Source organism: Leptonychotes weddellii, chromosome 1 (genome assembly GCF_054177405.1).
Source record: "Leptonychotes weddellii isolate Sample4059 chromosome 1, ASM5417740v2, whole genome shotgun sequence".
NCBI lineage: Eukaryota > Metazoa > Chordata > Mammalia > Carnivora > Phocidae > Leptonychotes > Leptonychotes weddellii.
This window is the reverse complement of record NC_138369.1, coordinates 46,775,227-46,802,708: the sequence shown is the minus strand read 5'-3', so window position 1 is coordinate 46,802,708 and position 27,482 is coordinate 46,775,227. Positions and strand designations below refer to the sequence as shown.

At 40.9% G+C, this 27,482-nt stretch overlaps 1 protein-coding gene across 3 annotated transcripts in view; it reads left to right on the top strand.

Moving 5' to 3' along the window:
- The first annotated feature begins 1,914 nt into the window (after positions 1-1,914).
- The window catches only part of TMCC1 (transmembrane and coiled-coil domain family 1), a 218,687-nt gene continuing 193,119 nt past the window's right edge, over positions 1,915-27,482 (top strand). For all 3 annotated transcript variants that reach the window (XM_081801658.1, XM_081801648.1, XM_081801639.1), the window contains exon 1: positions 1,915-2,062. The gene's annotated coding sequence lies outside the window, so the exon portion shown is untranslated. The remainder of the gene's footprint in view (positions 2,063-27,482) is intronic.

The following is a 27,482-nucleotide window of genomic DNA, read 5'->3' as shown; positions in this document are numbered from 1 at the left end:
TTATTTATTTGACAGAGAGAGATACAGCGAGAGGAGGAACACAAGCAGGGGGAGCGGGAGAGGGAGAGCAGGCTTCCCGCAGAGCAAGGAGCCCGATGCGGGGCTCGATGCGGGGCTCGATGCGGGGCTCGATCCCAGGACCCTGGGACCATGGCCTGAGCCGAAGGCAGACGCTTAACGACTGAGCCACCCAGGCGCCCCTATTGGTTTGTCTTTTTATTACTCAGTTATAAGAGTTCTTCATATATTCTGGATAGAAGTCTTTTGTCAGATATATTGTATTGCAAATTCTCCCTCCCATCTGTGGCTTGCCTTTTCATTTTCTTAATGGTGTCTTTTTAAATTTAAAATATTTTTAAATTTCGATGTTCAACTTACGAACCATTTCTTTTTGTGCCCTAAGAAATCTTTGCCTATTTCAAGATCACTAAAGATTTTTTCCATGTTTTCTTCTAGAAATTAACTTTAGTTAGTTAATTAATTAATTAATTTTAAGTAGACTCCACGCCCAGTGTGGAGTCCAACACCGGGCTTCAACCCACGACCCTGGGATCAAGACTTGAGCTGAAATCAAGAGTCAGATGCTCAGCTGACTGAGCCACCCAGGCGCCCCCAAATTTATAGTTTCAGCTTTCATGTTTAGAATCCATTTTTAGTTTCCTCAGGAGACTCCTCCAGTGCTCCTGAGGTCCATTAATGCATCCCATCAGCCTTAAATCTAAAAGTCAACCTTGCCACCTCCCTAGCCTTCACTCTTCATCCAGTCTATCAAAACCTGTTCCTAAGAAGTGCTCTTCTCTACCACCACCAGTTTACCTTGCCTTGACCATAACAGCAGCCTCCTAACTGGCCCCTCTGTACCAACTGTGAGCCCCCTCCAGATCACTCTTCCTACTGCTATCCAAATGATGGTTTAAAAATACAAGTAATGAAAAATCCTCACTGGCTTCCCAGATTCTCAAATTATAGTCTCAAATCCTTACCTCAATTATTGCCTACCTTTTCCCACACTCAACCCCACATTCAGTGGTCTTTCAGCGCGCCATTCTGGCCATGCCAAGCTCTCACCTGTTGGACCTTGTTAACTCTTTTCAAGTTGTCCTTTGGATTCCAGCCTGCATATCCTTGACTAAGCACCTCCACCCAACCCTCCCAGGTTCTCTTAGCACCATGTACCCCCCCAGAAGAGATCTTACTAATAACAAGTTTTAATGTTGTGTGTTTCTCCCTTTAACGTTGTCCTCCACCAGATTTAACTTCACAAGGCTAGGGACGCCTTTATTTCCATAACGTTCTCCGAGCAAGTGAACAGGGCCTACTACACGGAAGAAGCCTCAATACATGTGAGAAACGAATAACTGAATTAGAAAAATGGGATAATAAAGAGATAGGCCGATGGCTGCTTGTGGTCCCTTCAGTGGTAATGCTGGACGATAAATAGTAACAGTCTCGGTCCTTTTTGCAGCAGCGAACGAAAACCTGTTAGATGGGAGAAAGAAGGCAGGTCTTTAGATCAAGGTAGGGAGAACAGGTGTGTGATCCCGTACAACGGCCAGAAGTGCGCTCAAGCCTGCGTCGCGCTCAAGCCTCGTTCCCCAGGAAAAGGGGCCAGATTGGAGGCTTTGGTCTCAAACGCTAACGCCAGGAGGAGCCCACCCGGAGCAGCATAGCATCACCTGCACCGCTTCGTCTCAAAAGCTCAGCCACCGAGTGGGTGGGCGGAGCCACGCCTTCCGGGGGCCGTCCCCGCCCCCTGAAGCGTGCGCGCGCCCGCCGCCGCCTCACGCGTGCGCGGCTGGCTGGGGGCGGCGGTTGTGGGCGGTGGCGGCGGGCGCGCGCGCTCTCGCTCCCTCGCGCCGGTTCGCGCTCCCGCGCCGGGGTTGAAGCGGCAGTGGCGGCGGCTGCGGCGGTTGCGGCGGCTGAGGCGGCGCGGGGGGAGGGCCGGGAGGGGGGTGGTTGGGGGGGGATGGACCCGGCGCGGCGGCCGCAGCGGCAGGAGCCGGCGCTTGAGCTCGAGCCACGGCGCTGGCGGAGGCGCCGGCTGCTCCTCCCCTCCCCGCCGGTGAGTGAGTGCCCCCGCCCCGGATGCTGGCGGCGGCCGCGGCCCCTCAGCCCCTCCGCCTCGGGTGGGGAGAGTCGTGAGGTGAGCGTGGCCAGGCGGCGCCGCCGACGCTGGCCCGGCTTCCCGCTCGCGGCCTGGCGCCGTTCGGACCCTTGGTCGCCCCCGTTCGGGGCTGGAGCTCCGGGCCTAGGACTCGTCCTCCGGCATCCCGCCGGGCCTTTTTCTTTCCCAGCTCGTTCCGCTGTCATTTCGACCCTGGGGCTTCTCTCCCCACCCCCACTCTTCGCCCCCTTTTCAGCGCGCCCCTCCTCCAGGGCCGAGGGGAGGGAGGGGCGTGTGAGGAGTTGGGCCGGGGCCTGAGGGACTGTTTGGGAGTAGACTCTGGTGGAGGTCTGGGGTCCTACGAGCCCTCGCTCGTCCTGGTGTCCCCAGAAGTTGGCCACTGGGGCTCAGCCATTGCCACCTGAAACCAGTTTTGCACCTTTTGTTTTGATTTTGAACTTGTCGTTTGATGGGAGGAAGGAGCCCGCTGTACTGGGAACGGGGGAAAATAGGTGCTGTATGGTGGGTTGTGAGTCTAGGCTGGCAGGGCTTGGTCTAAGAGTACCTTTTATTAATCCTTTTAGGAAGGGAAAAGGGGGCTCAGTGAGTTGCCCCTTCCCTAAAGGGCCAGAGATCCGTTTATAGCTTGCAAACCCCTGCTTTTTTTCATTCTAAGCAGAGGTGTGTGTAATGTTGGTCCAGTTGTTGGTTTGGCTCATCCCTTAACAACATTGATGGTGAGGTGAATCTGCAGCGGAGTTTCTTGAAGCAGCCCACTTGAGCTGTTGGCTAATTTTCCCCCTTTTCTTTGGTGACACCATACATATGAGTGTTGGTAGATTCTAGTCAAAGCTTTTGCGGGCTGCCTTTTCATCCTGACTTGTCACAGAGGAAGGGAAGATGAAAACACACACTCTAATCCAAAATGGTTGCTGTAAGTCTTACATACTCATAAGCATCTCCAGGAAAGGTCTCTGCATTCCTAAATTAGCTAATTCTTTAAAAAAAAAAAAAATTTAGGGCTTAAAAAGCAGGTAGCTGCTTTAGAATGAAACTTTGATATGTTTATATCTTCTGACCAGTATGTTACATTTTGGGAGTGATTGGTTAAACCAAATCCTTGTCTTTGAAGTACCTGTGTATAGAAATTGTTGCAAAGGGGCGCCTGGGTGGCTCAGTTGGTTAAGTCTGCCTTCGGCTCACGTCATGATCCCAGAGTGCTGGGATCGAGCCCTGCATCGGGCTCCCTGCTCCGCGGGGAGCCTGCTTCTCCCTCTGCCTGCCGCTCCCCCTGCTTGTGTTCCTTCTCTCACTGTGTCTGTCAAATAAATAAAATCTTAAAAAAAAAAAAGAAATTGTTGCCTGGAGGAAAGAACCTTATGAAAATGTTAATGACAAGATTCCTCCAGGGGCTAGATAACGTTTTTTTCTCCATTTGTAGATTAGAACAGTGAGACTGGAATTGTGAGTAGGTGGTAGTTTTACTAGTGTCCTGTAACACACCATGCTTATAGGTGGGATTTTAACTATATCTCGTCCTCTACCAACAGAGTTGGCTTGTATTTTTTTTGAAATCACACACCCACTCTCTGGCTAGTATAGAAGGATTAAAAAGCTGCTTCTGGTCTGTGGGCGGTAACCTTTTAATTTCTAAAGAGTTTTCAGTTGCTTACAAAATAGATTGCTGATCAGCATAGGAAAAATTTAGATATTAAAATTTCATTAGCATGTGATCAAGATCTGTTATAATTATGAGCATTAAGATTTGGCATGGTGTGGGTGCCGTGTACTATGTATAGGAAATTAGATTTCTCAGAGTATTTGCATCTTAAGATAAATAGAAGCGCAGTCAGCTGACAGAATGTTGTTACACCTTCCAGTGGTTGAGAGAATCTTTTATGAGCACAAAAAAACCTGTACAGTTTGATGAAGAAACCCAGTGACCTGGACTAGTTGGTGACCACCATTTCTTTAAGCTGTTTGCTCCTTCTCTGTACTAGAATATTTCCCCTTTTCTGCAGGAGTTTTTATGCCTGTCATATATGTACAAAACATAAAATGTCTGAGGGCTTAAGTTTAAATTCCTCAGAATGACATGGATCACTCGTATATTTATTCATAAAATATTTATTGAGTCCTTATTTTGTTCCAGGAGTTTTTCTAAGTACTGGGCTATGGTGGGGAACAAAATAGACGAGGTCCTTGTTACTGAGCTTTTTTCTGTGTGTATGAGAATGAGAATAGCAAGCAAACATGATAATTCCAGGTAATGCTATAAATCAGCAATTAGCAAACTTTTTCTGTAAAAGACCAGAAAGTAAATATTTTAGGCCTTATGGGCCATACAGTTTCTGTTGCAGCTACTCTGTTGTTTAGTGTAAAGTAGCCACAGGCAGTACATAAACAAGTGTTTTTATGTTCTAATTAAATTTTGGAATTTCATATCATTTTCCCATGTCACAAAATATTATTATTCGTGATTTTTTTTCCCCCCTTTGGCCATACTATAACATGGGACAAGCTGGATTTGGCCTGTAGGCTGTAATCTGGCCCTTTATAGAAAAAGTTTGCTGATTCCTGATAACAGCTATGAGGAAAATAAGATAAGATGATGTGACCAGTGAGTGACTGGTGGGGGTCGTGGAGAGGCCTCACTAAGGAGAAGATACCTGAGTTGTGGTCTAAAAGATGGAAGAACTTTGCTGGCAAATGAAACAGCAGGTACAAAGATCTGTAGGTGGAAATGAGCTGCTCCTGTGTTTCCCAGCATTGAACTTTTTACATACCATGTCATTCTTGGCTTTGTCTTTCTTTCATTTTGTTCTTAACTAGGTTGCCCTCTTCCTGTCAGGTTTTAAAAGTCTACCCATAATAGAATCTAAGACTTGGAAGGAATCTTAACTTTCTACCCAATTGCTTTCTTCTAAAATGTGCTCAGTGATTTTTCAGCTTCTGTTTGAAACCTCTGATGACAGTAAATTCATTGCTTTGAGGTAGCCTATGAGAATTTTAGATAGCTCTAATTGTTAGAATGTTCTTCATGTTGTAATAGGATTCACCCTTTCTACGTTTTTTCCCTGATGCTGCCTTTCGGTGACCATGGAGGAAGCTTGCAGTGGAGTTGTACCGCGTTCCCAGGATTCAGTTCTAACTGAAGTCAGCACTTGAAACAAAAATCGTATAAAATGAAAACTATACTTGAAAATCCTTTAAATTGTGGGGCAATTAGGTGGCTTGGTTGGTTAAGCGTCTGACTCTTGAATTCAGCTCAGGTTGTGAGTTTAAGCCTGATTGGTGTTGGGCTCCACGCTGGTTGTGGAGCCTACTTTAAAAAAAAAAAAAAAATCCCTTAAAATGCTTAAAAAGTACTGTGTGCATGTTTTTGTATATATAATGATATATAATTCTTATGCACTTTGCAGACTGAGAGCCACAGAGCATTACTGAAGGAAGGAGCAGGAGGAAATAAATTATTACATAGATATGTAGACCTTAAACAATTTTGCTTTTTAAAACAGCTGTCAAATCCCTATCAGAGAGTGGTGGATGGTGGAGAATTTTATGTGTTCCTGCTTCCTTGCAGGGCTAATTTTATTGTATTTTTACTTTAAGCTTTTATTACATTGATAAACGTTCAGAAATGTGTTGTGATATTAAATGAGATAATATGTATGGAAGCACATGGTAAGTGGTCAATAAATGTTTGCAAGATTTAGATTTAAATTTTTGCTTTAGTGGGCTCATATGCACACTGTCCTTTGAAAAGTTGCAGAGAAGAACTTGGCCACCTGCTTCCTGTCTTTCCAAATTGGCATTTCCTCTTGTGGCTTTACCAAACAGCTGTCACTCTCTATGTCCTTGAGCGTTGGTCACATTTTACCAGAGGTCAGCTAGTAAGTTAAATGACAGTATGATGTAACTCTATTCTGCCACATGATTCTTAAAGTATTTGAACACTGCTGTTGTCTCCCATTTAAATCTTCACTTTTCAGGGCTAAATTTCATTTCTTTCATTTCTTTTAGTCTTGTTTCTTCACCCTCTGGTTGTTCTTATGAGTGTACCAATTTATTCTTTTTTACTTTGGTACCCTGAAGTACATTTTAAGGTACAGACTCAACTTTTATCTCCTTCATGAAGTCTACTCTCATCATTCTAGACCTTCTCTATATTCCTAATATACTTTTATCTACACTTCTCAGTTTAATATTTTCTTATATTTGTTTCATGAGCATTTTTCTTACCTCACAGTGAGACAGTAAGCTTCTTAAGGGCCAAAACCATGTTTCAGGTATCTTTTGTGCCCATGCACTGAGTAAAATTTCAGGCATGCAGTAGTTTACAGTTAAAAAAAAAAAACTTTTAAAATAAACTTTTTCTTTTTTTAGAACAGTGTTATATTCACTGCATTATTGTGAAGATAGTGCAGAGTTCCTTTCTATCCCACACCCAATTTCCCTTATTATTAACATCTTCTATTAGTGTGGTAAATTTGTCACAAGTAATGAACCAATACTGATACAGTATTACTAAGTCTATACTCAGAGTTCCACAGTTTTCCCTTAATGTCAAGGGGAGGTGGGGGGGGAGAGGGAGAGAGAGAATCCTAAGCAGGCTCTGAGCTCAGTGCAGAGCCCAGTGTGGAGCTTGATCTCACAACCCTAAGATCATGACCTGAGCTGAAATCAAGAGTCGGATGCTTAACTGACTGTCACATTAAGGTGCCTCCCCTTAATGTCCCTTTTTGTGTTCCAGGATCCCATTCAGGATGCCACATTATATTTCATAGTTATGTCTTCTCAGCCCCTCTTGGTTCTGACAATTTCTCAGACTTTCCTTGTTTTTAATGGCCTTGGCAGTTTCAGAGATAATTGATTAGGTATTTTGGTAGAATGTCCTTCAATTGGTACTTGTCTGATGCTTTTCTGATGGTTAGACTGATGTAATGTGATTTTGGAAAGACCACAGAGGTAAATTGTCATTCTCATCACAAATCAAGAGTACATACTAGTGATATCACTTGCCAATGTTGATGTTAACCTTGATCACCCAGTTTGTGGTAGTGTTTGTTTTCTCAACTGTTAAGTTACCCTTTTGTTCCTCCCTCTCTGTGCCATGCTCTGGAAAAAAGTTACTGTGTGACGCCTTAATGAGTGATGAGTTATGCTTAATGAGTGATGAGTTAATGAGTGATGAGTTATGCTCCACCTCAAGGGTAGAGTATCTACATAAATTTTGTTGCTCAAGTTGTTTGAGGTTTGGCTGTTGGGAACTCTTTCACTTGGCTTCTGTATCCCTTCCCTTTGACATACTCCCACAGTTATGTGTGAATGAGCACTTTCTTTCTGGAAACATACAATGCTCCAGGCTCATCTTTTATATATCATGTTCCAGTCCAATAGTCAGCCATTTTTCTAAGGAGCCCTAGTTCCTTTTTTTTGGGAAATGGTATTAGAAACTAAGATTTTGGGTGCTAGATGTGCTAGTTGCTACTTGAGTATTGTTACTTCTAGGCCATCTGAGTGACAGAACAAAGAGATAAATGTGTATAAATTAAGCTGTGTATATACACATCTGTAAATCTTTCTGTATGTAACCATTTGTCTATATTAAACTAAACATGAATTCATACTGATGTTTCCAACTCTAATTCCTTATCACTTGGATCATTCTAACCACCTCCACTTCAGTCAGAAACCTGGCTCCCATGCTCTGCTATCCATTTATATAATTCTCCAATTCCAGTATACATTTGAAGTGGTTTCAGAATTGTTAATCTGTGTACCTGTGGGAAACAACTTTATCGACTAGAACACAGTGCTTATTGATAGTTCCTTTTGCCTTTAGTCTTACAGACTCTTCTTATTTCTAGCATTACTTGGTCAGCATTTTATCTGCTTTGTGAGGTTGTTTCATATTTGTAATAGATTTAGATTGTTTTGTCACATTCTGCATTCTATGCTGAGATCCCTTTACATCTTAAAGGATTATTTAAAAATTTGCATACATTGGGGCACGTGGGTGGCTCAGTCATTAGGTGTCTGCCTTTGGCTCAGGTCATGATCCCGGGGTCCTGGGATTGGCCCCAAGTCGGGCTCCCTGCTCCGCGGGAAGCCTGCTTCTCCCTCTCCCCCTCCTTGTGTTCCCTTTCGCTGTGTCTCTGTCAAATAAATAAATAAAATCTTTTTAAAAAATGTGCATACATTAAGGCTTATTCTCTGTGCTTTAAAACAGAACGGGTTTTGACAACTTTTAATATCTTATATTCACCATTATGGTGTCCTGTAGTTTCATTGCTCTAAAAAATTTGTCGCTCACCTATTTAACTCTCCTGATACCAGCCCCTGGCAACTGTTGATCTGTTTACTGTCCCTGTAGTTTTGCCTTTGCCAGAATGTCACTATTTCAAATTTTAAAAAGTATTTTGAATGATTTTTTTATGAACACAGCATTTTGTTAAGTAGTGGGAGATACAAGTACTAGACAACCAACACCTTGGAAACATTTTTTTCTATTGAGATAAAATTTGTTTAACACAATTCATCATTTTAACCATTTAAAATGTACAGTTTGGAGGCTTTTAGGTACATTCACAATGTTGTGCAACCACCACTACTAACTCCAGAACAGTTTCATCAACCCAAAAAGAAACTTTGTATTAATTAAGCAGTTCTTCTTCCCATCCTCTGGCAATCACTAGACTGATTTTTGTCCCTGTGGGTTTGCTGATTTTGTACATTTCATTTAAGTGGAATTATATAACATATGGTCTTTTATTTCTGGCTTTTGTTTAACAATGTTTTTAAGATTCATCCACGTTGTAGCATATTTCAGAACATAATTCCTTTTTGTGGATGAATAATAATCCATTGTATGGACATACCACATTTTGTTCATTTATCAGTTGATGGACATTTGAGTTGTTTTCACTTTTTGGGTATTATGAATAATGCTGCTGTGAACATCCATGGAAAGGTTTTTGTTTGAACATGGTTTAGGTTCTTTTGATAATTTTTATTTTCATATTGGAAAGGAAGTTACATTACCCAGTGGCTTATTTGGTGTAAAGTGCTGAAAGAATGCTCCTTTCTCTTAGCATGGTATTTATCAGTGAATAGTGAAATCACATAATTTTCCTATTGTCTTTGTAAAGAATTTTGGTCCAGATGGGGCAACAGTAGGTAGCCTTCCCTAGAATTCTGTTAGAGGAACATCCTGAATTATGTTGTATACCATTTAGTTATCTTTCCTAGTAGCAAGTAGTCTCTCATTGTGAAGTTGGATCAGAAGATCTGCTTGTGGTCTAAAGGAATCTCTCAGTGTATGAATTATTATTATTATTATTTTTTAAATTTATTTATTTGAGAGAGAGAATGAGACAGAGCATGAGAGGGGGGAGGGTCAGAGGGAGAAGCAGACTCCCTGCTGAGCAGGGAGCCCGATGTGGGACTCGATCCCAGGACTCCAGGATCATGACCTGAGCCGAAGGCAGTCGCTTAACCAACTGAGCCACCCAGGCGCCCTGTATGAATTATTTTTAACATTATGTATTCAGAGGGATAGTAGGCAGGATTCCCATTCTGTAATCTATTTGACATTAGTGATATTATAGAGGTTTTATTCTTATTAACCACATTCCCTCTGAGGTTTGGACTATAGTAAAGTGGCGTTAAATATTAGTGTTTTCTTTTTCCTGTTTTAGCACCCAACCCTGAAGCTTTGTGTTTTTTTTTTTTTAAGATTTTAATGGAAGAATTTTTTTTTTTTTTAAGATTTTATTTATTTATTTGACAGAGAGAGACACAGCGAGAGAGGGAACACAAACGGGGAGTGGGAGAGGGAGAAGCAGGCTTCCCGCAGAGCAGGGAGCCCGATGTGGGGCTGGATCCCAGGACCCTGGGATCATGACCTGAGCCGAAGGCAGACGCTTAACGACTGAGCCACCCAGGAGCCCCCAACCCTGCCTTTGTTTTGCAGTTATTGCTTCAACACCTTTGCTTTGATAAATTCAATTTTCTCAGCAAGACTTGGCAAAAGTGTTCTTCTTTTGCCAGTTTGGGGTAGCTTGACCAATTCATTGAAATCTCATGCTGTTTTTCATACTTCTTGAAAGCAAGGAACATTCTTTGCTAGCTTTACTTTTAAGTGACTTTGAGGTTCCCTGGAGACAAGAGAATATAGATAAATTATATATTAACCACCAACATACTTTATCCCAAGAATATCTCTGTAGGCAAGCCCCCCCCCTTTTTTTTTTTAAAGATTTATTTATTTGACAGAGAGAGACAGCGAGAGAGGGAACACAAGCAGGGGAAGTGGGAGAGGGAGAAGCAGGCTTCCTGCGGAGCAGGGAGCCCGATGTGGGGCTGAATCCCAGGACCCTGGGATCATGACCTGAGCCAAAGGCAGACGCCTAACGACTGAGCCACCCAGGCGCCCCAGTAGGCAAGCCCTTTAAAAGTGTTTGTGTAATACAACACTGGGCTGGAACCAAGAATATTTTAATTTTACTTGTCTAAAAACTCATTATTACTGGACCAATAACTTATACCTTGGGACAGTTTTTTTGTAGAAAAGATAATATTGACTCTCTCTACAGGGATGTTGTGATAGGAAATGAGTTCTATTAATCAGGGTACTTTGTTTTTTGAAGATAAGCATTTTGGAAGATAGATGTATTGTGAAAATTTTTGTTAGTGCTTTTTCCCCTATATTTTAACAATGTAGATGAATCTGTTATCTCATTATAATAAAAGCCTTTGTCAAATATTGTATCTATGTTCTGTTTACTACTTCCAGTGCTCTTCATTTTCCTGTGTAGTTCCAGATTTCTACTGGTACTTTTCCTTCTGAATGAAGGACTTCTTTAACATTTCTTGTAGTGCAGCTTTGCTGGTGATGAAGTTTTTCAGCTTTTGTATGTCTAAGGAAGTCTTTAATTTGCCTTGATTTATAGAAGCTATTTTCACTAGATATAGAATTCTAGGTTGACAATATTTTTCTTTAAGTATTTTAAAGATGTTACCTCATTGTCTTCTGGTCCACATTGTTTCCTGTGAGAAGTCAGCTATCATTCTTTATGCCTCTGTATATAATATGTGGTGGTTTTCTTTTGGCTGCCTTCTATTTTTCCTTCAGTTTTTAAAAGTTCTGGTATAGTACATGTAACATAAAATTTACCATCTTAACCATTTTAATTGTACTGTTCAGTGGTATTTAGTACATTCCTATCATTGTGCAACTATCACAACCATCTTTTTCCAAAACTCTTCATCTTGCAGAAGTGAAATGGTACGTATTAAAAAAGCAACTCCCCATTCCCCAAGCCTCTGGTAACCACCATTTTACTTTCTGTTTGTGATTTTGACTACTTTAGGTAATTCATGTAAGTGGAATCATAACAGTATTTGTCTTTTTGTGACTGGGTTACTTCACTTAGCATAATGTCATAAAGGTTCATCCATGTTGTAATATGTGTCAGAATTCCTTTCCTTTTTGAAGCCAAATAATATTCCATTGTATGTATAGACCACATTTTGCTATCCGTTTCTCTGTCATTGGACGTTTGTGTTGTTTCTATGTTTTAGCTATTATGAATAGAGCTGTGAACATGAGTGTACAAATACCTCTTTGAGGTCCTGCTTTTAGTTCTTTTGGGTATGTACCTAGAAGTGGAATTGCTGGATCATATGATAATTATGTTTAAATTTTGAGGAATTGCCATGCTGTTTTTCACAGTGGCTCTGTTGTTTTCTCCACATTCTTGCCAACATTGTTATTTTCTGTGTGTGTGTGTTTTTTAATAGTAGCCATCCTAATGAGTATGAGACGGTATTTCATTGTGGTTTTGATTTGCATTTTCTTTTTTTTTTTTAAGATATTATTTATTTGAGAGAGAGTGCACGCAAGTGCGAGCATGAGTAGCGGGGAGGGGACAGAGGGAGAAGCAGAAACAGAAGAGAAGCAGACTCCCTGCTGAGTAGGGAGCTGGGTGCAGGGCTTGATCCCAGGATCCTGAGACCGTGACCTGAGCCGAAGGTAGATGCTTAACTGACTGAGCCACCCAGGAACCCCTGATTTGCATTTTCTTTTTTTTTTTAAAGATTTTATTTATTTATTTGAGAGAGAGAATGAGATAGAGCATGAGAGGGGGGAGGGTCAGAGGGAGAAGCAGATTCTCCGCTGAGCAGGGAGCCCGATGCGGGACTCGATCTTGGGACTCCAGGATCACAACCTGAGCCGAAGGCAGTCGCTTAACCAACTGAGCCACCCAGGAGCCCCTGATTTGTATTTTCTTAATAATTAGTTATGTTGAGCATCTTCATGTACTAATTGCCATTCATATATCTTCTTTGGATGAATGTCTATTCAGGTTCTTTGTCCGTTTTTCTATTGGGTTCATTTTTTGTGGTTTGTTGAGTTGTAGGCATTCTTTCTATATTCTGGATGTTAATTACTTATGAAATATATAATTTGCAAATACTTTCCTCCATTCTGTATTCCTCTGGCTGCCTTCTTTTTTTTTTTTTTTTAAGATTTATTTATTAATTTTAGAGAGAGGGCAAGCACATGTGTATGCAAGCAGGGGGAGGGGCAGAGAAAGAGGGAGGAGGAGAATCCTTTTTTTAAAAAAATGTTTATTTTTATTTATTTATTGGAGAGAGAGAGCACGTGTGCACTAGCAGGGGGGAGGGACAGAGGGAGAAGCAGATTCCTTGACGAGCAGGGAGCCCGATGCGGAGGACTTGATCCCAGGACCCTGGGATCATGACCTGAGCCGAAGGCAGATGCTCAACGACTGAGCCACCCAGGTGCCCCATCTTTCTTCTTTTTAATCAAAGACTCAGTTTTTATTTCTGCAGACTTTTTGGTGGTACGGCCCTGTTATGAATCAGATTTTTACATTTCCATACTTAATCATGGATGAACAGTAGTGCTTATAGTGCCAAATTACATGGTAGGTGCTCAGTATATTTTAGAAAGTGGATTTGTTGAATGTGATGCTAAGAAAACATCAGTTTGTATGGTAAGGAACCATTTTACAAAATCTATTGGATAGTGTTTTGAAGAGAAATATCATTTGTTTATTTTATGCATTTAAAAATATTTAATGAGGGCTAACTAGGTTCTGAGCACTGGGGAAGAAAACAGATTTCTGCTTTCATAGAAGTTAATTTATGTTTTATGTGGGGAGATAGAATAAACAAGATAAAAAAATAAAAATCATTATTTTATAATAAGTTCTAATGAGAAAAGTAAAAGCAGGAAAGAAGAATAGGGCATATTGAGGGGGGAGGGATTGAGTGGACATAGATGTCTCACAGAGAAGGTGACATTTGAGTGAAAGCTTGAAAAGTGTGAGAGAGTAAGCCATGCAGATAAATGAGTGATGACAAGTGCAAAGGTCCTGAGACAGAAACTTGCCTGGGAAATGGCAAGAAGTGGAGGGGGGGAGGGGTAGGTGCTTATCTTGTGGTGCCTCAGGGAAGTAATTTCCAAACTTTAATGTGCATATGGTTTAAGTAGGTGGTGGTTGTTAAACTCAGATTCTAATTTTGTAGGTTTGAGGTAGGGTTCATTTCTAGCATGCTCCCAGTTGCTGCTGGTGCTGTTGGTCCTTTGTAGGGCTGTAGCTTTTAGGCTAAGTGAAATGGGAAATCTTCAGAGGGTTTTGGGTAGTGGTATGACATGATCTGATTTCCATTTTGACATCATGCCTCTGGCTGCTGTGCTGGTAATAGGCTCGTGGTGGATTTGGCAAGAGGTAAGGCAAGAACACCAGTTAGGAGGCTATTGCTGTAATCCAAGTGAAAGAAGACGACAGTTTGCACTGTGGGGTGGCAGTGAATGTGGTGACACATGGTCTGGTTCTGGATATATTTTTCAAGTAGAATCAGCTGGTTATGCTGATAGATTGGATGTGTGCTCTGAAAGGAAGGAAGGAGTTAAGGACAATTCGAAGGTTTTTGCTCTAAGTTCCTGCAAGGACACCATTTATTCATATGGGAAAGACTGAAAGAGTAACAAGTTTGGAAGGGAAGAACGGGAGCTCAGTTTTGGACATATATTATAGATGCCTACTAGACTTAGTAGAGATGTTGAGGAGGTAGCTGGTTTATGAATCTGGAATTTAGCTACTGTAGGTGTACTGCCGGGTGTTACTGACAAAAACATTATATTTAAGTCAGGAGGCAGGGTGAGGTCACCAAGGGAATGAAGAGAGATAAAGAAGTTGAAAAACTTAATTAACTCTGGAGTGGACCAGAGGTTAGAGGTCTTTAGAAGTGAGGAAGATGAGGAGGAACAGTCAAAGGAGACAGCATCAGCCAGGGAAGTAGGAAGAAAGACAGGTGAGAGGGTATCCTGAAGCCAAATGAGGAAAGTATTGTTATCAACTGTGTTAAATACTAAACAGTTATGAGGAGGGCTGAGAAATAACCATTTCATTTAGCAGTGTGGAAATTGTTGGTAATCTTGGTAAGAATAGTTTCAGTGAGGCAATGGGAGTAAAAATCTGATTGGAGATGTTGCCTTTCCAATAGTAAAACAGTCCTAAACCCTGATGAGGTTGTATTTAGGTAAAAATCTGCAACTCCTGATAAATGTCTAGGATAGGAGAAGATTAAGATGTTTAAGTACTGTTACTAGTAACTGGTTTGATTAATTGCTCATTTAAATTGCAAAATGTGCTTTGAAATCTTTAGGGTATCCTAAACCACTGCTTCTTAGTTCTTATTTATTTTTATTTATTTATTTGACAGAGAGACACAACGAGAGAGGGAACACAAGCAGGGGGAGTGGGAGAGGGAGAAGCAGGCTTCCCGCCAAGCAGGGAGCCTGATGTGGGCCTCGATCCCAGGACCCCACCATGACCTGAGCGGAAGGCAGACAGACGCTTAATGACTGAGCCATCCCGGCATCCCTGATTCTTAGTTGTTGAATTTTTATTTCATGCCTTCAGGGTTTTCAAATCATCCTTAGCAGTTATAAAAAAAGAAGAAATGTGAGGATTTGTTAGGAACCAACTGGCTCTCGGCTACTCTTTCCTAGGTTACATGGCTGAAAGACACTTTAAAAGACTAATTGGGGGCGCCTGGGTGGCTCAGTTGGTTAAGCGACTGCCTTCGGCTCGGGTCGTGATCCTGGAGTCCCAGGATCGAGTCCCACATCGGGCTCCCTGCTCGGCAGGGAGTCTGCTTCTCCCTCTGACCCTTCTCCCTCTCATGCTCTCTGTCTCTCATTCTCTCTCTCTCTCAAATAAATAAAATCTTAAAAAAAAAAAAAGATTTAAAAAAAAAAAAATAAAAGACTAATTGGGTTGTCAAAGGGGACTGTGAGAACCTCCTTACAGTTATATCTTCCTTAGTGGAAGTGTTAATCTTTGTAGCATTTTCAACCTGATAATCTTGTGCAGACAACCAATATAGACAAGTTATGCTTAGATATAACTTACTCAGTCTTTATGGAAGACCTCTTTTTCATTTGTTTATTTAAAAAATATTTATCAAATACTTGCATGCATGTTTGGTTCTGTTGTAGCTGCTGGAGATGCAATGCATTAAAGTTTTTGCCTGACTGGAGTTTATGTTCTAGTTGGAATGAAGTAACAGATTGGGACCAAAACTTGGTGGTGGTCTCAGACTAGTACTGGTTGTCTTAAAGCTGTGTGGGCATATGGGAATCACAGAGAAATAAAATTATAGTGAATATATAACATAGAACACTATGCCACTGTTAAAAAATGACACAAATTACTTTATTTCCACTAGAATTTACTAGAATTTAAGCTCCATTAGTTTCCATGGGTAGATACAAAGTTCATAACTTAAGATAGTATTAAAGAGGGCACGTATTGAATGGAGCACTGGGTGTTATATGCAAACAGTGAATCATGGAACACTACATCAAAAACTAATGATGTAATGTGTGGTGATTAACATAATAAAATAAAATTTAAAAAAAAAGATACAGTCAACTGTAAATAACAGTAGCAATATCTAACAGCTGCCTAAACAGTAAAGACTCTAAATTGTCTCATGTAAATAGAAACAAGGAAATAGGTGGTTCAAGGCTAGTTTGGTAGCTTGGTAATATTTATTAGACCCAGGTTTTCCCCTCCTTAACTCTATTATCCTCAGTACATTGTGTTTTTTTTTTTTTTTTCCAGTTTCTCTGTGTAGCCTCATGGTTGTAGGATGGCTGCCTTAATTCTAAGCAGCACGACTAACTGCATTCAAAAACAGGAAATGGAGGGCAAAATATTTTTCTAATGGGAAGACTTGGTCATTTTAAATGGGGAGAAAATAATTCCCAGAAGTCTTCTAAACAGTGCTTCATGAACTTCAGGAGTGTATGTAAGACTGACCTAGGAAAATATAAAGTCCACAAGTAGAGATTCTGAAATCTGTAGGTTTTTAGTGGGGTCTGGGAATTTGTATCACTAATGCACTCCCGTGTGATGCTGTGAATTTGAGTAACACTGCCATATGCGTTGTCTCCTTACATTTCAGAGAGGGTCATATTGCTTTCTGCCCCTGACCCCAGGCATGTCTGGGAAAGTGATTACCTGGCAAAGAGAATATGATAGCCATAGTTGGCTTCAGCTGATCATGAGTCATCTCTTGGGGTTGGGCACATTACCACTCTGAACAAATGTGAATTCTGATTAATGAGGAAGAAGGGAGAAATGGCTGTGGGGTTGACAACTAAGCATCTAGCACTTTTGCTATTATAAAAGTTGCAGTGAATATCCATGCTCCAAAGAAAAGGTAGGTGTAGTTAAAATTTTTATAGATATTTCCAAATTGTGCTCTAAAGAATTGGAATCAGTTTACATTCCCATCAGCAGTCTGTGCGTTTACTTCTTTCTACTGCTAACAAATTAGATATGTTATCTACTTTGATCTTTGCTACTCTGATAGGTAAAAAAATGTTATCACATTATAGATTTGTTTGTTATTTTTTGAAGTAGGCTCCATGCCCAGCATGGAGCCCAATGTGGGGCTTGAACTCATGACCCTGAGATCAAGACCTGAACTGATATCAAGAGTCAGATACTTAGCGTACTGAGCTACCCAGGCGTTTTAATTTACTTTGCTTTTCATCTCACACCTGTCAGAATGGTTAAAATAAAAAACATAAACAACAGGTGTTGGCAAGGATGTGGAGAAAAAGGAACTCTAATGCACTGTCATTGGGAATGCAAACTGGGGTAGCCACTGTGGAAAACAATATGGAGGTTCCTCAAAAAATTAAAAATAGAGGGGCACCTGGCTGGCTTAGTCGGTAGAGCATGGGCTCTTGATCTCTGGGTTGTGAGTTTGAGGCCCACGTTGGCTGTAGAGATTATTTAAAAAAGAAAGAAGTTAAACATATATGATCCAATAATCTTGCTACTAGGTATTTACCCCCAAAATACAAAAACACTTATTCAGAGGTATACACACATCCCTGTGTTTATAGCAGCATTATTTACAATAGTTAAATTATGGAGGCAGCCCAAGTGTCCATCAATAAATGAGTGGGTAAAGAAGATGTGATTATATAGTATATATATGCACATATACATACAATGGAATATTACTCAGCCATAAAAAAGAACGAAATCTTGCCATTTGCAACAGCATGATGGATCTGCAGGGTATAATGCTAAGTGAAATAAGTCAGAGAAAGACAAATACTATATGATCTCATTCATGTGAAATTTAATAAAGTGAGCAAAGGAAAAAAAGACAAGCCAACAAACAGACTCTTAACCAATGAGAACAAACTAATGGTTACCAGAGGGCAGGTGGGGGGGATGGGTGAAATAGATGATGGGGATTAAGGAGGGCACTTGTGATGAGCAGTGGGTGATGAATGGAATTGTTGACTCACTGTATTGTACACCTGAAACTAATATAACACTGTATGTTAACTATACTAGAATTAAAATGAAATTAAGATGAAAAACTTTAATCACATAAAAAACTTACATTGCTCTTTTGAATGAGGTTGAAGATCTTTTTATCTGTGTAAAAACCATTTATCTTTGCTTTTCTGTGAACTGGTCGCTCATGTTAGACTTTGGTTCTTTTTTCATTGATTAATTGCTTTTTTCACTTAGGAATTTGTAGGAGCCATTTATATAATGAAATCAGTGTATGTGTTGTAAATATCTTTTCCCAGTTTGTTGGTCTTTTAAACCTGGTTTGCTTATTTGTTTTGTTATAAAGCACAGTGTGATTATATAGGCTTGTAAGTTCTCTTTTTGCCAAGCTTTATGGATCTGGATCTTTAATAATGGTATAATATACATGCTTACTAAGAATTTTGTAAATGATACTGAAACTGGGAGTGTTATCTAATAGGTTGCATCAGAGAAAATTGAGGCAATCTGAGCAGGATGAGGTATGAAAGTGACAAGATAGGTGTGATAGAAATGTAAAGTCTTAACTCTTTAACAGAAATGATCTGGCCCAAAATAATTTTTTTCGTTTGAGAGCCACCATAGTCTAAGGTAGTTAATTGTACGAGTTGGCTGTGAAAAGAGGCTAACATTGATGCATTGATTATAGATGTACAGTGCCAAATTAAGATGTGTAGTGCTAAATTAAGAGAAGTAATAATCCCTTTGTTCTTCTTGTACTGTCAGGTTATATCTGGAGTATTGTGTCCACTAATGGATTTTACACTTCAGTGGGACAATGATAATCTAAATTGTCCAGATGAATGTGACTAGAATATTGAGAGCTTTAGGCACCATATCTAATGAAAAACAATTGAAGAATCAGGAGCTATTTTGCTACAGAAGATAATACTTGGAAACAACTATCTAAATTATTTGAAGAATTGTGTTAAGCAAGAGGGAGCAGACTCATCATCTGTATTGGTCCAGAGGACAGACAGTGGATTGAAGCTATGTTGGAGATGAATTTCATCCCACTGTTGAGACTTTTTGCACAGTAAGACATGTTCCACAGTGGGATAGACAAAATTATGAGGTCTCTGTCATTAGAGATATTCAAGTATAGGCTGGGTGATTGTCTTCTGGAGATAAAGGTGTTTCTGCAGTTTGGACTACATGATCTTGTCCCTCCCAGCTCTTAATATTTTCTAATCTCAAGTAGACTCTCTCCTTTGTGCTAATATTGGTAACAATGAAAAGGTAATGAAAACTCTTGTTGACTTTAGTTCCTTGATAACTAAAGAAAAGACATAAAATGTTTTCCAACCAGCAAGAGAATACAATGCCCAAAAGGCAGTTTTAAAAAAGTGTATAAAGCAGAAAACTAGAATACTAGATCTGTATATGGACTATTTTTATGTTTTTGACAGCATTTCTTTTTAATTTATTTTTATTTTTTAAGATATTATTTACTCATTTGAGAGAGAGGGAGGGAGGGAGAGAGCACAAGCAGGGGGGAGAGGGAGAAGCAGGCTCCCTGCTGAGAAGAGGACATGGGGCTCCATCCCAGATCCTGGGACCCTGAGATCATGACCTGAGCTGAAGGCAGATGCACACCAGCTGAGCCACCCAAGTGCCCCTTGACAGCATTTCTTTTTCTTTTTCTTTTTAAAGATTATTTATTTGACAGAGAGACACACAGCGAGAGAGGGAACACAAGCAGGGGGAGTGGGAGAGGGAGAAGCGGGCTTCCTGCTTGATGCGGGGCTCCATCCCAGGACCCTGGGATCAGGACCTGAGCCAAGGCAGACCTGAGCCGAAGGCAGACGCTTAATGACTGAGCCACCCAGGCGCCCCCTTGACAGCATTTCTTTTTTTTTTTTTTTTTTAAGATTTTATTTATTTATTTGACAGAGACACAGCGAGAGAGGGAACATAAGCAGGGGGAGTGGGAGAGGGAGAAGCAGGCTTCCCGCAGAGCAGGGAGCCCGATGCGGGGCTGGATCCCAGGACCCTGGGATCATGACCTGAGCCGACGGCAGACGCTTAATGACTGAGCCACCCAGGCGCCCCCTTGACAGCATTTCTTAAGGCCAGTCTGTCTGTTTCCCTCCCTCCCTCCCCCTCCCCCCACCTTTCCTTTCCTTTTCCTTTCCTTTTTTTCTTGTTCCACAGTTCATTTGCTGAATTGGGGTAGATGATTTAACAATAGATTGTGAGATAAGGCTGGGAGAGGAATTCTTTGCTTTCTCTCCCAGGAGCCACAGTTGTGTTATGGATGCTTATAAACTTTCCTGAATAGCTTTCTGTTGGGCAGGCTGTGGTAACTACTTGTGTGTGGGTCTGAAACTGGAGATTGGCATACATACATTCTAGGAGTCCTGGGAGTTTCTTGGACTTGTGGTCAGCTCCTGAGGGCTGCTTTCTTGTCCAGATGTTCAGGAAAGTGGCTGGTGGGAACTTGCTTGAAGACTGATAAAGCTGGGGGAAGGTTTGGCTCCACAAAGAGGCACAGCATTACTTTCCTCTGGCTTTTCTGTTAGTAGGTTGACTGGGGGCTGCACTGTTAGTCAAAAACCTCAAACCTGGCACCCCCCCCCCTTAAGACTAGTCTTTCAAGAGTATAATTTGAGACATGTTCTTAATTAACGATTGTTAGAGAGTTTATAATTTTATACTATATAATAAAAAGGAAAGGTTGCCATAGTGTAGAAGAATGCAGGGATTTGTGTTTTAAAACTAGATTTAGTTCTCTGCTACTTGCTGTGTGCAATGGGAAATTTAATGATGAGATTTAATTTTCTCATCTGCTCTTGGGGGCAGTATCTGTCTTTCAGAGTTGCATATACTGGAAAAAATTTACCCTAAGGTTAATGCCTGGCATAAAAATGGCATGAAATTATTATTTTTTAAAGATTTTATTTATTTATTTTTAAAGATTTTATTTATTTATTTGACAGAGAGAGACAGTGAGAGAGGGAACACAAGCAGGGGGAGTGGGAGAGGGAGAAGCAGGCTCCCCGCCAAGCAGGGAGCCCGATGCGGGCCTCGTTCCCAGGACCCTGGGATCATGACCTGAGCTGAAGGCAGATGCTTAACGATTGAGCCACCTAGGCGCCCCAAAGATTTTATTTTTTAAAGTAATCTCTACACCCAACGTGGGGCTCAAACTCAGAACCCTGAGATCAGGAGTCACATGCTCCACTGATTGAGCCAGCCAGGCGCCTCAGATGACATAATTTCTTTTGTTTTAAGTAGAGGTTTTCTCTTTTATTTCATTTATTTTTTATTATTTATTAGAGGGAGCACAGAAGGAGAGTGAGAGGGAGAAGACGCAGGGCCTGATCCCAGGACCCTGAGATTATGACCTGAGCCGAAGGCAGATGATTGACCAACTGAGCCACCCTGATGCCCCATGACATAAAAGTATTACTAATTATTATTAGTAGCAGCTATTCTGACAGCATTACTTAATTTTTTGAGTCTTCTATTTATACATGTCCAGCAAGGTAAACTGGGAGATGGTATCAACAAATCCATTTGTATCTTTAAGTTTTATAAATATACACTGGAGGTGTCTGCCTTCAGCTCGGGTCATGATCCCAGAGTCCTGGGATCGAGTCCTGCATCGGGCTCCTTGCTCAGCGGAGAGCCTGCTTCTCCCTCTGCCTGCCTCTCTGCTTGCGCTCGCTCTCTCTGACAAATAAATAAATAAAATCTTTAAAAAAAAAAAAATATGCACTGGAATTAATAACTACTTGTGTGTGGGTTTTTCCACACCACAACCAGTTCTCCAATTCTCACACCAGTCCAACATTTGAATTCAGTTCTGACACTGTGTACCTGGAGTTAAAAGTGTCAGGTCCTACAAGTTAAAGGGCTCAGTTCCACAAGACTGCCCCCATTGTAGACACCAGTTGCAAGTCCTGGGCCACCTGTACTTCTTTCTAACTTTGCAAAAAATTCTGGGGTTTCCATGATCCCTCCTTAGATTAAGTAATTTGCTGGGATGACTCACAGAACTTGGAAAAAGCACTTTACCTATGTTTAAAGGCTTAAAAAGAATGCAGCTCAGAAACAGCCAAGTGGAGAGGATGCATAGGGTAAGTATGGGGAGTTTCCCTGCCTTCTCTGTACCTCAGTGTGTTCACTCACTCAGAAGCTGTCTGAACCCTGTTGTTGAGGGGTTTTTGAGAAGGTTCTGTTACCTAGGAATGATTGGTTAAATCATTGGCATTGGTAATTAACTTATTCACCAGCTTCTCCCTTTCCCCATATTGAGGGATGGGGCCTGAAAGTTTCAACCCTCAAATCATGTGGTTGGTCCCTCTGACAACCAGTTCCCATCTTGAGCTATGAAGGGGTCCACCAAGAGTCACCTCGTTAGCATAAACTGCTGTGTGGTTGAAAGAGACTTGTTATGAATAACAAAAGACACTCCTATCATGAAATTCCAAGGGTTTTAGGAATTCTTTGCCTGGAATGAGGGACAAAATCCAGATACAGTTGACCCTCAGACAACATGGGTATAAACTTAATGCAGGTCCGCTTACACATGGGATTTTTTTTTTTTTTTGATAAAAACATAGTACTATAAATGTACTTTTTCTTATGATTTTCTTAATATTTCCTTTTCTCTAGCTTACTTTATCTTAAGAATACAGTATATAATGCATATAATGTACACAATATGTGTTAATCACAGTTTATGTTGTTGGTAAGGCTTCCAGTCAATAGTAGGCTATTAGTAGTTAAGTTCTTAGGGAGTTAAAAGTTATATGCAGATGTTTGACTCCACAGGATGTTGGCGCCCCTAACCCCCTCGTGTTCAAGGGTCAACAGTAACTAGATACTGTTTTTTAGAACAGAGGGCTAAGTTTTAGAACATTAGTGTTGAATTCCTTCTGGGTCATTGATATGTTTCTTTATTGGGCCATCGTGCCACCATTTTGATTCTTGGTAATGTAAATAGTTGTTTTGAAATCTTTAGATGAAAGGTGGCATTGAAACAGCTAAATGCTAAATGAGCTAAACTTTGAAACAGCAAAATGAGCCTGGGTGGCTCAGTCATTAAGCGTCTGCCTTCGGCTCAGGCCATGATCCCAGGATGCTGGGATCGAGCCCCGCATTGGGCTCCCCGCTCCGTGGGAAGCCTGCTTCTCCCTCTCCCTCTCCCCCTGCTTGTGTTCCCTCTCTCATTGTGTCTCTTTCTGTCAAATAAATAAATAAATAAATAAATAAATAAATAAAATCTTAAAAAAAAAAAAGAGCCAAATGCCATATTCTTGAGGGGTCTTTATCAAATTCCAGTATTGTTTCTTTTTTCTGCCTGTCCTCAGATGGCTGTACTCTAATCCTGTGACAAAACTAATTCTTCGGGGCGCCTGGGTGGCTCAGTCATTAAGCGTCTGCCTTCGGCTCGGGTCATGATCTCCAGGTCCTGGGATCGAGCCCTGCATCAGGCTCCCTGCTCAGCGGGGAGTCTGCTTCTCCCTCTCCCTCTGCCTCTCCCCACTGCTCCTACTCTCTCTCTCTCTCTCTCTCTGTATCTCTCTGTCTCAAATAAATAAATTAAAAAAAAATTCTATAAAAAAAAAACTAATTCTTCAGTGTGATGTGACAAAAACATCATTTTTCCAACAGGAATAAGGCTCATTTTTCTTAAACTATTGGGTCATGAAATTTGGGTAGAGGTGTTTTTGATGGTCTTATTCTTTTTTTTTAATAGGAAACTACTTTCCCTTTTTTTTTTTTAAATGAAGATTTTTATTTATTTATTTGACAGAGAGAGTACAAGTAGGCAGAGAGGCAGGCAGAGGGAGAGGGAGAAGCAGGCTCCCTACTGAGCAGGGAGCCTGATGTGGGACTCGATCCCAGAACCCTGGGATGATGACCTGAGCCGAAGGCAGCCGCTTAACCGACTGAGCCACCCAGGCGCCCTGGTCTTACTCTTTTTAATGGTAAACAGTCAGGACAGGAAAGGTAATTTGTGTGAAATTTTAAATTCTTTCCTACTTTAAAGTTTTTTTTTTTTTCCCCTCCTTTGCCTGCTTATTTTAACTTAAAATGCTTTTTAGAGATGTGGACACCGTCTTGTCCTAATACAGAAATTTCCTTAGAATGTAAGCCTTAATTAATGTTTTATTAAGACTACTTTTTTTAATTTTTAAATTTTATTTATTTTTTTAAATATTTTCTTTTTTTTTTTTTTGAAGATTTTATTTATTTGACAGAGAGACACAGCGAGAGAGGGAACACAAGCAGGGGGAGTGGGAGAGGGAGAAGCAGGCTTCCCGCTGAGCAGGGAGCCAGATGTGGGGCTCCATCCCAGGACCCTGGGATCATGACCTGAGCCAAAGGCAGACGCTTAACGACTGAGCCACCCAGGTACCCTTAAGTATTCCATATTTTTAGAGACTCAGGGCTCAGCTCAGCCCCCTGTCTATCCTCCCCACCTTCTTGAATAAAATAATTTAAAAAGAAAAAAAAATACTTGTTTATGTCATATTTTGACAAAGAATGTAAATAATACTGAAGAAGTGTACAGTATTATGATTGTCAAATTTCTAAAATGATTTTAGAGTTTAATTTCTTTTACTTTGCAAAAATGGTTTCTTTTACAGTGTTTTAATAGTTAAGCTTTTTTTTTTTTTTTAAGATTTTATTTATTTATTTGTGTGAGAGAGAGCGAGCACAAGCACTGGCAGTGGCAGGCAGAGGGAGAGGCAGGCTCCCCACTGATCAGGGAGCCTGACTCAATCCCAGGACCCTGGGATCATGACCTGAGCCAAAGGCAGCCGCTTCACTGACTGAGCCACCCAGGCGTCCCTAAGCTTTTCTTTCTTGTGGTTCTAAAATAAGATGACAGATTTGGCTGTTTAAAGATTTTTGTTGATGTATTTGAGAGAAAGAGAGAGAGAGCACACAAGATGGGGGAGGGTCAGAGGGAGAAGCAGACTCCCTGCTGAGCAGGGAGCCCGATTCGGGACTCTATCCCGGGACTCCAGGATCATAACCTGAGCCAAAGGCAGTCGCTTAACCAACTGAGCCACCCAGGCGCCCCAGATTTGGCTGTTTAAAAAGTAAAATAAATTTAGCGTTAAGATAGTCTAATATCTGTTAGTAAAATGAAAACCAAAACAGTGTATTTTATTTCTGGTATATGGCAATGTGGAAGCAAAGGAAGGTTAGGAAGCCTTAAGATGCAGATTCAGGGCCACCATTGAGTTAGTAAGTATGCATTGAATGCCAACTGTGTACTCAGTATTGATATGACATATCTCTTCAAGAAGCTTACTTTTTCCAGGTAGAGAGAGGAAAACATAGCTAACTTTTCCCCCCCAAAGATTTTATTTATTTGACAGAGGCAGAGGGAGAGGGAGAAGCAGGCTCCCCTCTGAGCAGGGAGCCGGATGTGGGGCTTGATTCCAGGACCCTGGGATCATTACCTGACCTGAAGGCAGTTGCTTAACCCAGAGAGCCACCCAGGCGCCCCCATAGCTAACTTTTGAAGGCCACTAATTTGTATTATGGGGATTCAAAGAAGGTAGAGAATAGGTGAGTGCTGAAGTGGTTAGGAGGATATGATCTGCGGCTTTTATTTGGATAAATGTTGGAAAAAAGGGATAAGACTGTAGGTACGAAAAATAACATGAATAAAAGCATGGAGACAAATTAGTCTTATATTTTGTGTCTCTGCATTTAAGAGACTAGCCTAACCCATTTGTTGACCTTTTGAAATTAGTTTTTAGATAAAGGCAGTTTGAGATAGGAAGGATGGATTTCTAGAGGTAGAGCTAAAACAAAGGAAATGCGGAGACCCCATCTCGTAGGTAGAATGAACTAGAGGGGGAAGAAACTTGCATAGTTGAGGACAGTTGGAAGTATCATGTTGTAATCCTGGAAGAGGATGAAAAAAGTATTCAAAAATAACTTTTCCTGTCCTATTGTGAGAATAAACATCTGTAAAAACATTGTCTATTGATAAAGAGTACTCTCCCAAACATTAATTTTTTCAAAAGTTTCAAACCAAAACTTTAAAAAGTCAGTGACAAACCATTACTGTATATTAGTTTGGCAGTGGTTAATATTAAATAAACCAGTATATGAATTTTGTATTTTTATAGTAAATAATGCCAAGTGTATTGAAATTCTGATCTGGCCTGGATTTGTGAGTCCAGAATTTGTTTGTAGCAAATAGTAAAAATGTAACTGAGCCTTTGTATGCTATTAGGAAGCAAATGAGAGTTGAAGACTCTGAAGCCTAAGGTGTTTTTATTTCATAATCTAAGTTTAAAAATCAGTGGGGCAAAAATCAGGTATCGGGGCGCCTGGGTGGCTCAGTAAGTTAGGCATCTGCCTTTGGCTTCGGTCATGATCCCAGGGTCCTGGGATCCAGCCCCACGTCAGGCTCCCTGCTCAGCAGGGAGTCTGTTTCTCGTCTCCCTCTGCCTCTCTCCTTGCTCATGCTCTTTCTCTCAAATAAATAAATAAAATCTTTAAAAAAAAATCAGGGTATCAGGGCCACCAGAAGAGTGGATGTATTTTATTTTGATTTGCCTGTCCTGTTCTGCTCTTAAGAGTGTGAGAGTCAATAACAGGTTTTTGGACATTTTGCCACGATCTCTTTGCATTCCTGTATACCTATACCTCCTCTAGTTTTACTTATCTTGATTAATGGTTCATAGTTCACTTAGCCAAATAGTCTGTAAAACTTGGGGTTATCTTTAATTTCTTCCTATTCCTGGCCTTTATGTTGACCAACAGATGTGTATTTTACTTCTGAAACGTTTCTTCTTTATTGAGTCTTTAGGATGTACATTTGTTCACTCATTCATTCTTTCATTTATTCTGGCACATTTATTGAGCACCTGTTATGTACTAGGCACTGTACAAGGTATTAGAGATATAGTGGTAAATAAGATAGATCAGTTTCTTGCCCTTATAGAGCTTATAATCCAAGCTTTCATCATTTCCCCTGCATCTCTTTTGAGTTATTGTGAAAGTCATTCTTATTTTTTCTGGTTATAAATATAATACATACTTATTTTAAGAAGTGCAAGGATTATAGAAATGTATAACGCTGAAAGTAGGAGACTGCCTCTATTCTCATCCACCAGAGATAGTGCTGAATAGAAATTTGCATTTCTCTAGGTTTTTTTAAAACGTAGAGCCACAGCTTTTTTTTTTTTTTTTAAAGGTTTTATTTATTTATTTGACAGAGAGAGAGAGACAGAGAGAGAGGGAAGCAGGGGGAGTGGAAGAGGGAGAAGCAGGCTTCCTGCTGAGCAGGGAGCCCGATGCGGGGCCCGATGCATGGCTCATTGCGGGGCTCAGTGCGGGGCTGGCTGGGATCATGACCTGAGCCGAAGGCAGACGCTTAACGACTGAGCCATCCAGGCGCCCCTAGTCACAGCTTTTCAACACATCTCTTTGTCTTTATGTCATTTCCTGTTCATGCATTTTAGCTGCTACCAGATACCTTGTTAAAAAGT